Source organism: Perca flavescens, chromosome 12, assembly GCF_004354835.1.
Source record: "Perca flavescens isolate YP-PL-M2 chromosome 12, PFLA_1.0, whole genome shotgun sequence".
Lineage (NCBI taxonomy): Eukaryota > Metazoa > Chordata > Actinopteri > Perciformes > Percidae > Perca > Perca flavescens.
Window position 1 is genome coordinate 19,596 of NC_041342.1, and position 12,519 is coordinate 32,114.

The 12,519-nt window shown below is 39.3% G+C and overlaps 1 long non-coding RNA gene across 1 annotated transcript; it reads right to left on the reverse strand.

Annotated features, from left to right (window-relative positions):
* Nucleotides 1–5,738: 5,738 nt before the first annotated feature.
* On the reverse strand, nucleotides 5,739–10,003 carry LOC114565726 (uncharacterized). Its single transcript, XR_003693966.1, has 5 exons — nucleotides 9,816–10,003; nucleotides 9,394–9,514; nucleotides 7,993–8,045; nucleotides 6,937–7,068; nucleotides 5,739–6,103 (listed from the first exon to the last, which is right to left on the reverse strand). It is a non-coding gene; the product is annotated as an uncharacterized LOC114565726 (long non-coding RNA).
* Between the last annotated feature and the right edge of the window lie 2,516 nt (nucleotides 10,004–12,519).

The window sequence follows — 12,519 nt, forward strand, 5'->3', positions numbered from 1 at the left end:
TTGTTTACTTCCGCTGGGTGTCACAAGTATTCAGTTCCGACGGTGGAAGTGCGGGAGCTTTTTGTTCTGCTTTCAACTGATGGCATTTTATTCAAACTGTGAGTTGGAAATCAGCAGTAAGGATGTGTATCTATAAGGTGTATTTGAAGGCGTTCTGCTCATTTATTTATTCACATATTGAATGCTTCTTTGCTTCTGTCCCGTCCCCCGCTTTACTTAAGTAGCAGATTGTGGGAATAACACTGAGAACTTCCACAGAGAGAGAAAGAACTGGTTGTAAAAGTCTACATAAAGCTGAAATGCTGAATCTTAGTGTATGCAGATTTTTAACAGACTAACTCGAACTGGATTGATATTCTGAGTCGAGTTGTGAACGTTTTTTACTAAGATGTTGAAACTGATTACAGAATTTGGTGAATCAGTTTTTTCTGAATGTTTCTGCTTAAATTAACGCGAGCAGTCGGGCCTTTTATCACAGAAAACACTTATGAATCACTATGTGTATAAGTAGTTAAAGTTATCATCCCAGCAAACACATACCCTTTAGGGAACGTTCCCTAAAGGTTCTCTGAAGGTAAAATATTTTGCAACCTTCAGGGAACCTTTAGGGAACGTTCTCTTAAAGTTATTTTTGTTGAACTTTTAAAGAACCTTTAGCGAACATTCCCTAAAGGTTCTATTAAGGTTATTTTTTTTTACCTTCAGCTAACCTTCTTGAACGTTCCCTAAAGGTTCTGTAAAGGTTAGTTTTGTAGAACTTTTAAAGAACCTTTAGGGAACGTTCCCTAAAGGTTCTCTTAAGGTTATTTTTTCTACCTTCAGCTAACCTTCTCTGAACGTTCCCTAAACGTTCTCTTAAGGTTATATAATAAAGGTTCCCTTATTGGGGTGGGATCGGGCCGAATCTTTCTGTCCGAGCCCGGCCCGCGTCCGACAGAACCGTGACCGAACCCGGCTCGAGCCCGACAGGCATCAAGACATTTATGTCCGAGCCGACCCGGCCCGACACCGTTAAAATCTCATTTTTTTCTCATACTAATGACACATGTAGGCTACGTTTTTTTCTGTGGAAATAACTGTAAGGCACTCGGAAATGTCAACAGATGAGCGCATCAGCACAGTGAGCGCACACGGGGCAACAAGCGCACGTTAACACAGGCGCATACAAGAGGCCCAATCATATAATTGAAATAAAATTAACATATGCCTAGACAACTATGTGGAAATACTTCCACACAGTAGACTTTCCTTCATTTTCAGTGGTTTTAAAATCTCCTGAGGCCAACTTCTTTTTAACATCTTACATCGTTGCGCTCTGAGCGCTCAATGCGCTGCGGCATGCAGTCTGCCTGATATGCACTTGTTTCGTTGTCAATTAAAGCTATAAACACATTTCCGCAATTCTGCACACAGGAAGACGGATATTGTTACTGCAATCGCACCTAACACATGTTAGGTGCGATTGCAGTAACAATATCCGTTGCGATTTGCAGTAACAAGTATAATCTTTAAGAGTGTTTTCACTTCTTGATATCTGACCCAAAAGTACACAGATGTAAATGGTCATGTAACAAAAATAACATGTTTTAACCATCTAGGCATGGTGTATAGCTACATGGGATCAATTTATACTCTGAAGAAGCTAAATCAATTGTGGGGAGTGTTAAGAATTTCTAAAAGATGTGTTTGTTCTGATTTCTGGAGGAGAAAGGAGAGGCTGTGGTCGAATTGAAAGTTAAGCAAAAGGTTTAATGAAACTGCATGAAAACGACAAGACAAAACACAATCAAACATAAAACATAAAACACTGCAGCTGACAAGGAGAACATGCTTCTCCTTGTGGAGTTTCAGAAGAACAGTCATGTGCCATGTGTGGTGGCAAATTTTATTTTAACCATTTGTTTAATGATATTGACCATTTATTTAAAGATTGTTTTAAACCTCCACATAATCCTGTTCCTTCCTGTAGACTTAAAGGCACCAGTGAGAGAGCTGGCCTTGTAGACTGTGAGCAATAGCATAAGTTATTTTCGCTAAAGAAATTGCAGCTCCTCATTTATTTCTCTCAGATAAAGTGAAGAAGGCTATAACATTGTGTGAACCGTATCTCTTTCTGTCTCCTGAGATAAGCAGGTGTTTAGTCTAATGTAGGAGACACAGGAGCAGAATGGAAGGTTGTAAAATCATCTGACGGTCTATGGTATTTTTTAGAAAAGTGGCAGCATGCTAAAGATATTTGAAGAGGGGTGGCTTAATGGAGTTTCTTCACTATAAGATGTTTTGATTTTTAGGTTTCTAGTTAGGAAAGACATTTTCAGTTGTGCTGCGTGTACCTTTGAAACTGTGTTTTCTCCATTTGCAAATGTAAATAAATACTCAAAGACCAAACTTTGGTTTAATTCTCAAACAGTCGTTATTCGTTTTCATTTGATCATTGATATTTCTAAACGCTGCTGCTTCATAGGAAACTTCCATCACACATGACAAACAATACGCTGTAAACAGCGGACTTCAACGTGCTTCCCCTGTCAGGGTCACAGATTGAAGTGCCGAAATCACCTCAGTTTCCGAATTATATTCCTGTGGAATTGTGGGTCTCTGATTAAAGACACACCTCTGATTTTAGGTTTACCCCAGGTCACAGACAAAGGTCGTTTCACATGGTAGTACCGATTCTGTTCAAGTTTACAGAGTTTGCATTTCCTTTGTTCTAATCACGTCTGGCCTTGCAGGGAGTGGCTCCCCAAAACCAGAAACAATAGTTACCTTTCCTGTGGGGACAATGAGTCTTCTTCATATGCTAAATGTCAGACATGACCTGATTAATTCTTTAGAAGCTAGGTTTTGGGTGAGGCAGTCAAATGCTGATTAGTGTAGTTACTTGATTAAATTTAGCTGCAGGCCCCATTAAACATTGTTTTCAAAACATAAGCCGGGTTTTAACTTTTTAACTTCAACAGGAGGAAAGAAAAAGCTGTAATACAGACTAGCTGATGGTGACTGCTTCTCTGTGTGCTTCATTCTACTATGAAAACAAGAATAGAGACACTGACACGTTAGGTTTACAAAAGGATTTTTTAAATGTATTAGTTTAATTTTATTTCTGTATCTCCGTGCGTGCTGTAAGGCTGTCTGACGGCTCCACCGGTAGCTTAGCCTAGCACAGAACATGCATGTGAATGGTTCCAGTAATCCTACTGCTCCCAATTGTGACAAAATAACACCAACATGTTCCTATTTACATGTTGTGATTTGTAGAGTCACAGCGTGCACAAAAAACAACATGAGACACAGCCATCTTCTAACCGTATCAAACTGGGAACTATATTCTCAAACAGGCTTGCTGCAAAGCAAATCACTCCGCCCAAGTATATTCTTCCGCCTGAGAATATAGTTCCCGGTTTGTTTACGGTTAGAAGATGGCTGCGTGTCGTGACCTTGTTCTTTGTACACGCTGTGACTATACAAATCACAAAATGTAAATAGGAACATGTTGGTGTTATTTTGTCACTTATTGGGAGCAGTAGGATTACTGGAACCATTCACCTGCATGTTCTGTGCTTGTCTGATGCCGCTGGAGCCGTCAGACAGCATTACAGCAATACATACATTTTGATTTCAAGGACACACTCACAGAACAGATGCAGCTTTACCCCAGAGAAGTTATTGAAGTGCATCAAACAATACACAGGTTATCATGGCTGTGACAAGTGTGATCAGAGAAGTGTATGTATATAATGACCAGTCTGCTTATGAGTCATGAAGAAACTCCTACAAGTCTGGATAAAGGGACTGCAGAGGACACGCATGTCAGCTGGTCAAATAAATGAGGTAAGCGAGAAGTTGTTGTCATTGAGGAAGTCAATGCCCAGTTGCTTTGCCAGAAAACCTCAAAAGCTGGAGGATATCGACAGATGGAAAGCCACAGAGCTACGCCAATTTGCAGTGTACACAGGGAAGGTGGTGCTGAAGGGCATACTAAAGGATGAGCTGTATGATCACTTCATGCAGTTCAGCATAGCCCTGAGTCTCCTCCTTAGTTCACACCAACAGGAGCACAAGTATGCTGAGGAGCTGATGGCTTATTTTGTTGATCAAGTCAAGGACCTTTATGGGAAGCATTTCATGGTGTACAATGTACACTCTCTTGTGCATGTAGCTGCAGAAGCAAGAAGATTTGGATGTCTGGATGCTTGCAGTGCATTTGTGTTTGAGAATTACATGCAAAGAATAAAACGGCTTGTGAGATCGGGAAAACAGCCACTTGTACAGGTAGCAAAGAGGCTCAAAGAGATGAAGCAACACCAAAGAAACATCATACTGTCGGAGAAAAGTAAAGTGTCACGACCAAACAACAGCTTTGTTGTCGACGGCAAATGCTACGAGGTGATCGAAGAAACAGACAACAAAGATGATTCTGGAAGTCCATTGTTAATGTGTCGGGTGTATGAATCACCTCTTCCCTTGTTTTTGAGTCCTTGTGACTCCCGCATTATTGGGTGTTTCAAGGTGCACTCAAAGCGCTATTCAATAATGATGCTTCCAGAAGCCAACTGCACCAAGAGAGCAATAATGGTGGAAAACAGAGACGAGATTGTCTTCATGGAAGTCCTCCATGCAACTTAACATAACAGCTGAAACTGTTGCTGAGTGGATCATAAACGGCCCCAGCAATGAAGAGGACTGTCACAAGGAGTGTTTATGTTCTCACAGGACAGTGTACAGGGAATCACAGAGCAGTGTACAGGACAGTCATGGAGTCAAAGGACAGTGTACAGGACAGTGTATTGGAGTCACAGAGCAGTGTACAGGACAGTCATGGAGTCACAGGACAGTGTACAGGACAGTGTATTGGAGTCACAGAGCAGTGTACAGAACAGTCATGGAGTCACAGGACAGTGTACAGGACAGTCATGGAGTCAAACGACAATGTACAGGACAGTGTATTGGAGTCACAGAGCAGTGTACAGGACAGTCATGGAGTCACAGGACAGTGTACAGGACAGTGTATTGGAGTCACAGAGCAGTGTACAGGACAGTCATGGAGTCACAGGACAGTGTACAGGACAGTGTATTGGAGTCACAGAGCAGTGTACAGGACAGTCATGGAGTCACAGGACAGTGTACAGGACAGTCATGGAGTCAAACGACAGTGTACAGGACAGTGTATTGGAGTCACAGAGCAGTGTACAGGACAGTCATGGAGTCACAGGACAGTGTACAGGACAGTCATGGAGTCAAACGACAGTGTACAGGACAGTGTATTGGAGTCACAGAGCAGTGTACAGGACAGTCATGGAGTCACAGGACAGTGTACAGGACAGTGTATTGGAGTCACAGAGCAGTGTACAGGACAGTCATGGAGTCACAGGACAGTGTACAGGACAGTGTATTGGAGTCACAGAGCAGTGTACAGGACAGTCATGGAGTCACAGGACAGTGTACAGGACAGTCATGGAGTCAAACGACAGTGTACAGGACAGTGTATTGGAGTCACAGAGCAGTGTACAGGACAGTCATGGAGTCACAGGACAGTGTACAGGACAGTCATGGAGTCAAACGACAGTGTACAGGACAGTGTATTGGAGTCACAGAGCAGTGTACAGGACAGTCATGGAGTCACAGGACAGTGTACAGGACAGTCATGGAGTCAAACGACAGTGTACAGGACAGTCATGGAGTCAAACGACAGTGTACAGGACAGCCATGGAGTCACAGGACAGTATACAGGACAGCCATGGAGTCACAGGACAGTATACAGGACAGTCATGGAGTCAAACGACAGTGTACAGGACAGTGTCATTGTCGGTAATGTTCTTTCACATCGTTTTGTTCAATCTAACCCAACCTAATGCTGAATTTAACCTGAAACAGTCAATAACCCTGCCATTTCTATGTCCTTGTGTAATGTATAGTTTATGTCTGCCTGTACCTTGACGTGGTGAGTGGACTTTCAAATGAACGGGCCATCATGCTCAACAACGCAATATAGCACTCTACTTTATAATGCTTACCTTTCCTTCCTTTCCTTTGTAGAAATGACTGATAAAAAATATACGGTTGTAGAATTCCTGGACGGCGCAATGGCTGCTGTTCCCAGCACCTGGGTTGAGAGGGAAAAAAAAAACTTTTAATGTTAATGCCTAGATAAGAATTGTGTTTTCTGCAATACATGTTTACTTATGTTTTACTTTTCAGGGAATATTTTCGTACTGGACTTATGAAGGTTGTCCTGCCGGACAAAGAGAGGTGGAGGAAATTCCCTCTTAAAAAAATATGGCTTAGGACAGGTAAAACAAATATATTAAAAAATACATAAAAACAACTAATGGCAGACATCAGTCATGTGTATAGGCTGAAGAATTGCAAACCTGGTTATATGGAGGCAAAACATATTGTACTTAACATATTAGGCTACTAAACTGCATGAAAGATTTCCCACATTTTGTCCCTTAAGATTCATACAGCAGGGCGGCTGAGAAGGCAAAAGAGGCCACTTTCACCTCAAACATAGAAAGTGAGGCAGAAATAAGCAAAAAAAAAAAAAAAAACACCAAAAGGCCGATTCGCTACAATAGAGAGTCCTCCGACGGTAAGTATCCATTGCTGCCCCTTCCCTCTAGAACCGTGACCGCTCTGACCTAACCACCTCAAAATCACCCTTGAAGACCCACTTTATCAGATCTACTGTCTAATTTTCTTAACTTTTTTAAATTTTCAGATCTACAAGCTAATTTTCTTAACTTTGCAGATGAAATTTCCCAAAAAAAAAAACGACTTCTATTAACTAAAAAAATTCTAAATGATAGACAACAACCGGAAGACAGTACAACAGTACAACACTAAAACAGTTGTGAACCATGAGAGTGATTCAGAGACTCCAGGTAAGGCATAAACGAAACCCTTAAATGTTCTGCTGTTTTTCTGTACTCATACCTTTGCTGATGGAGTCTCCCTTTTTTTGGATCACTAGATGAGCTCTACTCGCAAGACATGTTTTTAGGCCCAAAACAAGGTGGGCTGGGAAGCCCAGAGGCTCCAGGGTCTCTTGTGTCCTTCACAAACACCCTTGTGCAGAGTAAGTAAAATACACACATATTGAAATTACAAAAAAGAATATTAAGTGTTAAAACTGCATTTCACAAGCATGCATTTCTTGAAATTGCAGTGACTGGTCTATCTTCTTTGGCGGGTCCTTCAAATGGTAAGCAAAGTGTTGTGAAATAATCCTGTTAAAACAAACCAATATTCCAAAATTCAATAATATTGAAATCACTAATAGTTCTGTTTTACAACAGGCAATTCACATACTACGCCAGAGAGAATGGTGCTTAGTAAGTCCAATTTAAAAAAAATACATTACAGGCTATGAATATACAAAAATATTACACAAAAGTTGTTTTGTTGAGGTTTTGATGATCATCCCCAGTTGTGGATGACTGTTCCTTTTATCACCTTCCTGTCCCAACTATTGTATTTGTGTCACAAAACAGTGTATTATTATTGTTGTTATTATTATTACTAATACATTTCCATTATTTATTAATGTCTCAACATTTGTAACATCAATTACAAATATGTCTTCTTTTCTCATTTGAAGCTGAGCGCAATACAACACAGGTGGCAAATGACAGTAAGTCTTAATACTGTGGTATACTCAGTCGACTGAGACAGTATTAAGACAGTCAGCTGTCTTTAGGGAACATGCCACCTTTTTTGGGAAATTACCCTATTTGCAGTGTGCCCCAGTGTTATTTAAATTCATCTAGAAGACCTCCTAGCCAATTTCCCAAAAGGTGGAATGTTCCTTTAATTGCATATGCTTCATTAAGATAGTATTTACATAACATGTACACAAGTTCTTTATTTCTTTATAAAATTGTGATACATTCCTTATTTGTTTAGACTTTCAGATGAAAGTATAAATGAAATTGAACCAAATTATTGAACAACAGCAACAAATTCTAAATTACCAAAAACAAAATATGCCACCTGTGAGTGAGTCAGAGGACATCATTGACCGTCCCTGCGAGACCCTGGAGGACCTGGAGACATTGGAGAAGGAGCTTGAAGACAAGTCAAAAAAACAAAAAATGGTGACCAATTCAATTTCATAAACACACACATATTGGACTATAGGGCTGGGAAATATAAAAGGTATATTGTATAAAAGGTATAATTTTCTCCAAAGGTATGCATTTTGACTATATACATATAGTCATCTTCATCATTGTGCCCACAACTGGGCTGATGATGGCGTACAACAGGGCGGTGGAAGATAACAATGATCTCTTCATATCTTTCAGACTATGTACCTGCGCTCACTCGGCGGAGCAAACCTGAATGCAGCCGTCAGAAGAATGCTCCGCCGTGTGGGCAAAAATGACCTCTGGTCAAATTTTTGTTTTAAAGGGAGGCAGAGCAAGCGCCCTTTTAGTAAGCTTCGACTGTATGAAGCAATGATTGGTAAGCTGTTATTGCAATAAAGACTTTATTACTTATTACAATTAGGGTTGGGTATTGTTTGGGTTTCGGTGCCCAACCCTATGTACAATGTTAACACTTGGAGCTGTTTGACATCTCTAACCTCTATTATGTGTTTTAGGAGCATGCCAGAAATTGCATAAAGTGAAGGCAGATGAGGTGGAAGATGCCATTGGCCAGGCGCTGAAATTAGCACCACACAGACAATTAAAGTGGTATGAGTCATTAATGATTTCACCATAAGTGCTCTCTTAAAATTATTTTGATTAATCCCTAATAGCAATCTTGTATTTTTTTCTTTGTTTAAGATGGAAGAGGAAAGGAGGAGGAGAAGTACAAAACTGTAGTTTAAAATAAAATCTAATTTATGGATCGCAGGTCCTGTCATTTACTTGTTATAGTAGATAAGGTCTATGATAATTAGTACAAATTCCAGTGATATCTGTTTTCTACTAACAGTAGGCCTAGTACATATGTATATATATATATATATATATATAACAATGACTGCAGAGACAGCTTTGATCAGTGGGACAGATAGGTGGACAGGTGGGAAAGTGATTTGGAGAAGATCGATGAGGCTTCAGGGAAATGCTGATAAGTATTACCAACTCATGATGGACCAAATTCATTGAGAATGTATTTTTAAATATATCTGACATTTTCTGTGTGGAAAATTAATAATATAATGTATTTGTTTCAGTGTTCTAACCCTTTTCATGGATCCCTGCGATGTGCACTTTCAGCCTCTAATGTAAGTTAAGTAAGCACTATATCTGCTTTTGAACAAATCTTGCAACGACGAAAGCAAAGGGAAAATTAATCAATATCAGTCTATAAAAATGGTGTCCTTTTATCCAAATACAAAAACTGTGTCTTTTCAGTGTGCACTTGTGATTCAATACTCACATTTGATTTTCGTTGTCCTCCCAACGGTGCTTTTGGAAAGGACATGAAAATTAGCCACTTTGGTCAGCTGTCACCCATGGGCCATGTCTCATCCCACTTGTGACCACACAACAGAGGCCTCCTTTGGTAAAGAAAAGAAAAGGGTACGACGATGATCATGCAGGTTCTACAGGCTCAAAATGTAATATATATATATATATATATATATATATATATATATATATATATATATATATATATATATATATATATATATATCCAGCAAAAGTTAGCTTAGCTGCTACATTTACATGGCTAACAACAAAAGTTAGGTGTCACTTCAATATACACAGTCGGAATATACGGCCAACTTTCCCACTATCACTACAATCTCCTGACACCATGCTACACATCTGCTTATTACCCATTTTATGTTTTCTTACCTGCAAAATACACAGACATCGCGTACATTGTCAACACATTTCTGTCCAGCGTTTGCTCTTGGCACTACCATTCAATGTACGTGCTGACTCTGTTTACTCCTGACAGAAGCGCTCATTTAAGGGTATACTCCCTCTTGTGGCTGAAGGGAGCAACAACATGTTTCTACTACAATGCCTGAGTGCAGGGAGCACAGTGATAGTCTAGAAGTGAAAGTGAGGAGCATTTATGGGTACAAGTCGGGAACCGGCCTACTTTACATATTTCAAGGGTGCTAAATCCAAAAAAACTGGTACCCAAGCAAAATTGTGAGTTTTTGACCTTCTAATTTGCATATCAAAATGGCCGCCAATTTGCCTATCTTGCTCAGTCGTTGGACCATTTTCCCCTAGTTTTTTTGTAAGTAGGCAATCAAAGATGAGGAAATTAAGTTTCTAGATCGATAGTCAAGGGTCAGAGCAAGGATATAGTGGAGGCTCACTGCCTTTTTTATGTATATATGCAAAATACCAACTTTTAAGGTGAAATTAAGCATTATTTGTGTCATTTTTTTAAGGCCAACATAAATATGACTCTCTCCTCTACAACGCTGTCAGATCCAAATATGGTCATTTCCTTTTTATCAGCAACCAATCGTGAAAGTAAAAGGGGGGATTTAACTCTAAATGCGCAATCTCATTGGCTGATGACAATTCCTGACAACGTGATTCGCTTAGAATGGTGACATGCTCTGACATTTCCGCGGTAGTTCAGAATGTCAAAATAAATGCGTCGAAAACGGTCGAAAATCTCCTCAGAGAAGACAAAAACAGTTGTTATTAGCAAGAAGACCCCAGGGGATTACACACTGAGACAGCAGATGATGAAATACCTTCACATAGTACGGCAATGTCTAAATAGGAGTTTTCAGACAGCGGAGGTAATCAGACTGACTCTCCCTCTCTCCAAGCAGTTTACAGAAATTCATAGCCTACATGTCATATATTAAATATGTAGGTGTCACATATATACTATTCTACTATAATCACTATAAAATACTAAACAAATCTGTAATTTTGGGATCCTAAGTGGTTGTGAGTCCCTCAGGCTGTGGCAGGCAGATACATAGTTAGCTGTCAGTAGAGCTGCTGTTCCCTCTCCTAGGAGGCTATTTTTCCAAGGTGTAAATCTCGTAGTGAAGATAGTTTTTCCCAGTGGAGGAGGAAGTGCATCTCTGTCTGACCCAGCTGGTGGATGAAATTGTGGCTTCAGAGCACAGACTGTTAATGCAATAAAGGATGATGACATGGTTAGGATCTCAAAAGCCAATAGTGTCCATTCCACCAGTGGAAAGCAGAGCAGTAAAAGTGTAAGCACAGCCAGAATAGTGAAAATACATCAGCAGGAGATGGAGAAGGGTCCTACATATGGCACTGGCATGGATATGTAGATTGTAAACTAACTTGGGGGAACTAGGCTGTGTAATGGTTGTTTTCTGTCACTTTGAAGTTTGTGATGTAATGGTCTTCAGTTGAAGGCCATGTTGATGTGTGGTTTTGGATGTTATGATCAGTGATGGATGAAGCAATAATGAGTTTTGGATGTTAAACAGTGTGATACATGGATTTTACTTGGACTTGAAGGGATATGTGTCTGTAATTCATGGCTTTCATTAGAAATTAGTGGAATTTTGCTATAAAAATCTTTAAAGTTTTCTCAAAATTACTTTTCTCTCATACTCCAAGAACGAAATCTCCACTTCAGTAGCACCTTTATACACCAAACTTCCCAGTCTTGTACGTAGTTATATTACGAAGACAATTACAGAGGGATTTGTAAATATATTATTCCTAGCCTGATTTATAACATTATATTCCGAAAAACATGGCGAAAATCGTTTTTTTAAGGCTATTGACAGTATATTCTGATTTACAGGATAACAAAAGTAGATATCCATAAATCCCTCTGTAATTTTTTCCCCATCTAATATGTGAACACAATGAAACAATAATTTTGAACGTGGCTTTATCCAATACTCAGATTTCGTTTTTAAAATATATGCAAATGAGCGCATATTTCATTAGATAATGCCTAATTTGCATATTTAAACATTAAATTACAGAAAACTTGTAATACATTTCTTTCTTATCTTAAGTAATCAACTGGCAGAGTTTCATGGTGATATCTGCTAGTTAAAAAAAATTCCCTATTCACCTATAGTGTCTCGCCTTAAAAATGACACATATAATGCTTAATTCCACCTTAGAAGTTGTACATTTGCATGTATATACAGTACATAAAAAAGGCAGTGAGCCTCCACTATATCCTTGCTCTGACCCTTGACTATCGATCTAGAAACTTAATTTCCTCATCTTTGATTGCCTACTTACAAAAAAACTAGGGGAAAATGGTCCAACGACTGAACAAGATAGGCAATTTGGCGGCCATTTTGATATGCAAATTAGAAGGTCAAAAACTCAAAATTTCGCTTGGGTACCATTTTTTTTGGACTCAGCACCCTTGAAATATGTAAAGTAGGCCGGTTCCCGACTTGTACCCATAAATGCTCCTCACTTCTTATAGAAGGCCTTTTTTCTGAAATCCGTCTAGACTATGACTCTTTTAAAAACATAAAGCAACGCACATAATGAACATGAACTGTTATAATGCAATTAAATTAAATTAAGTAAATAATATTAAATAATATATATGGGTGGTGGCTTTACA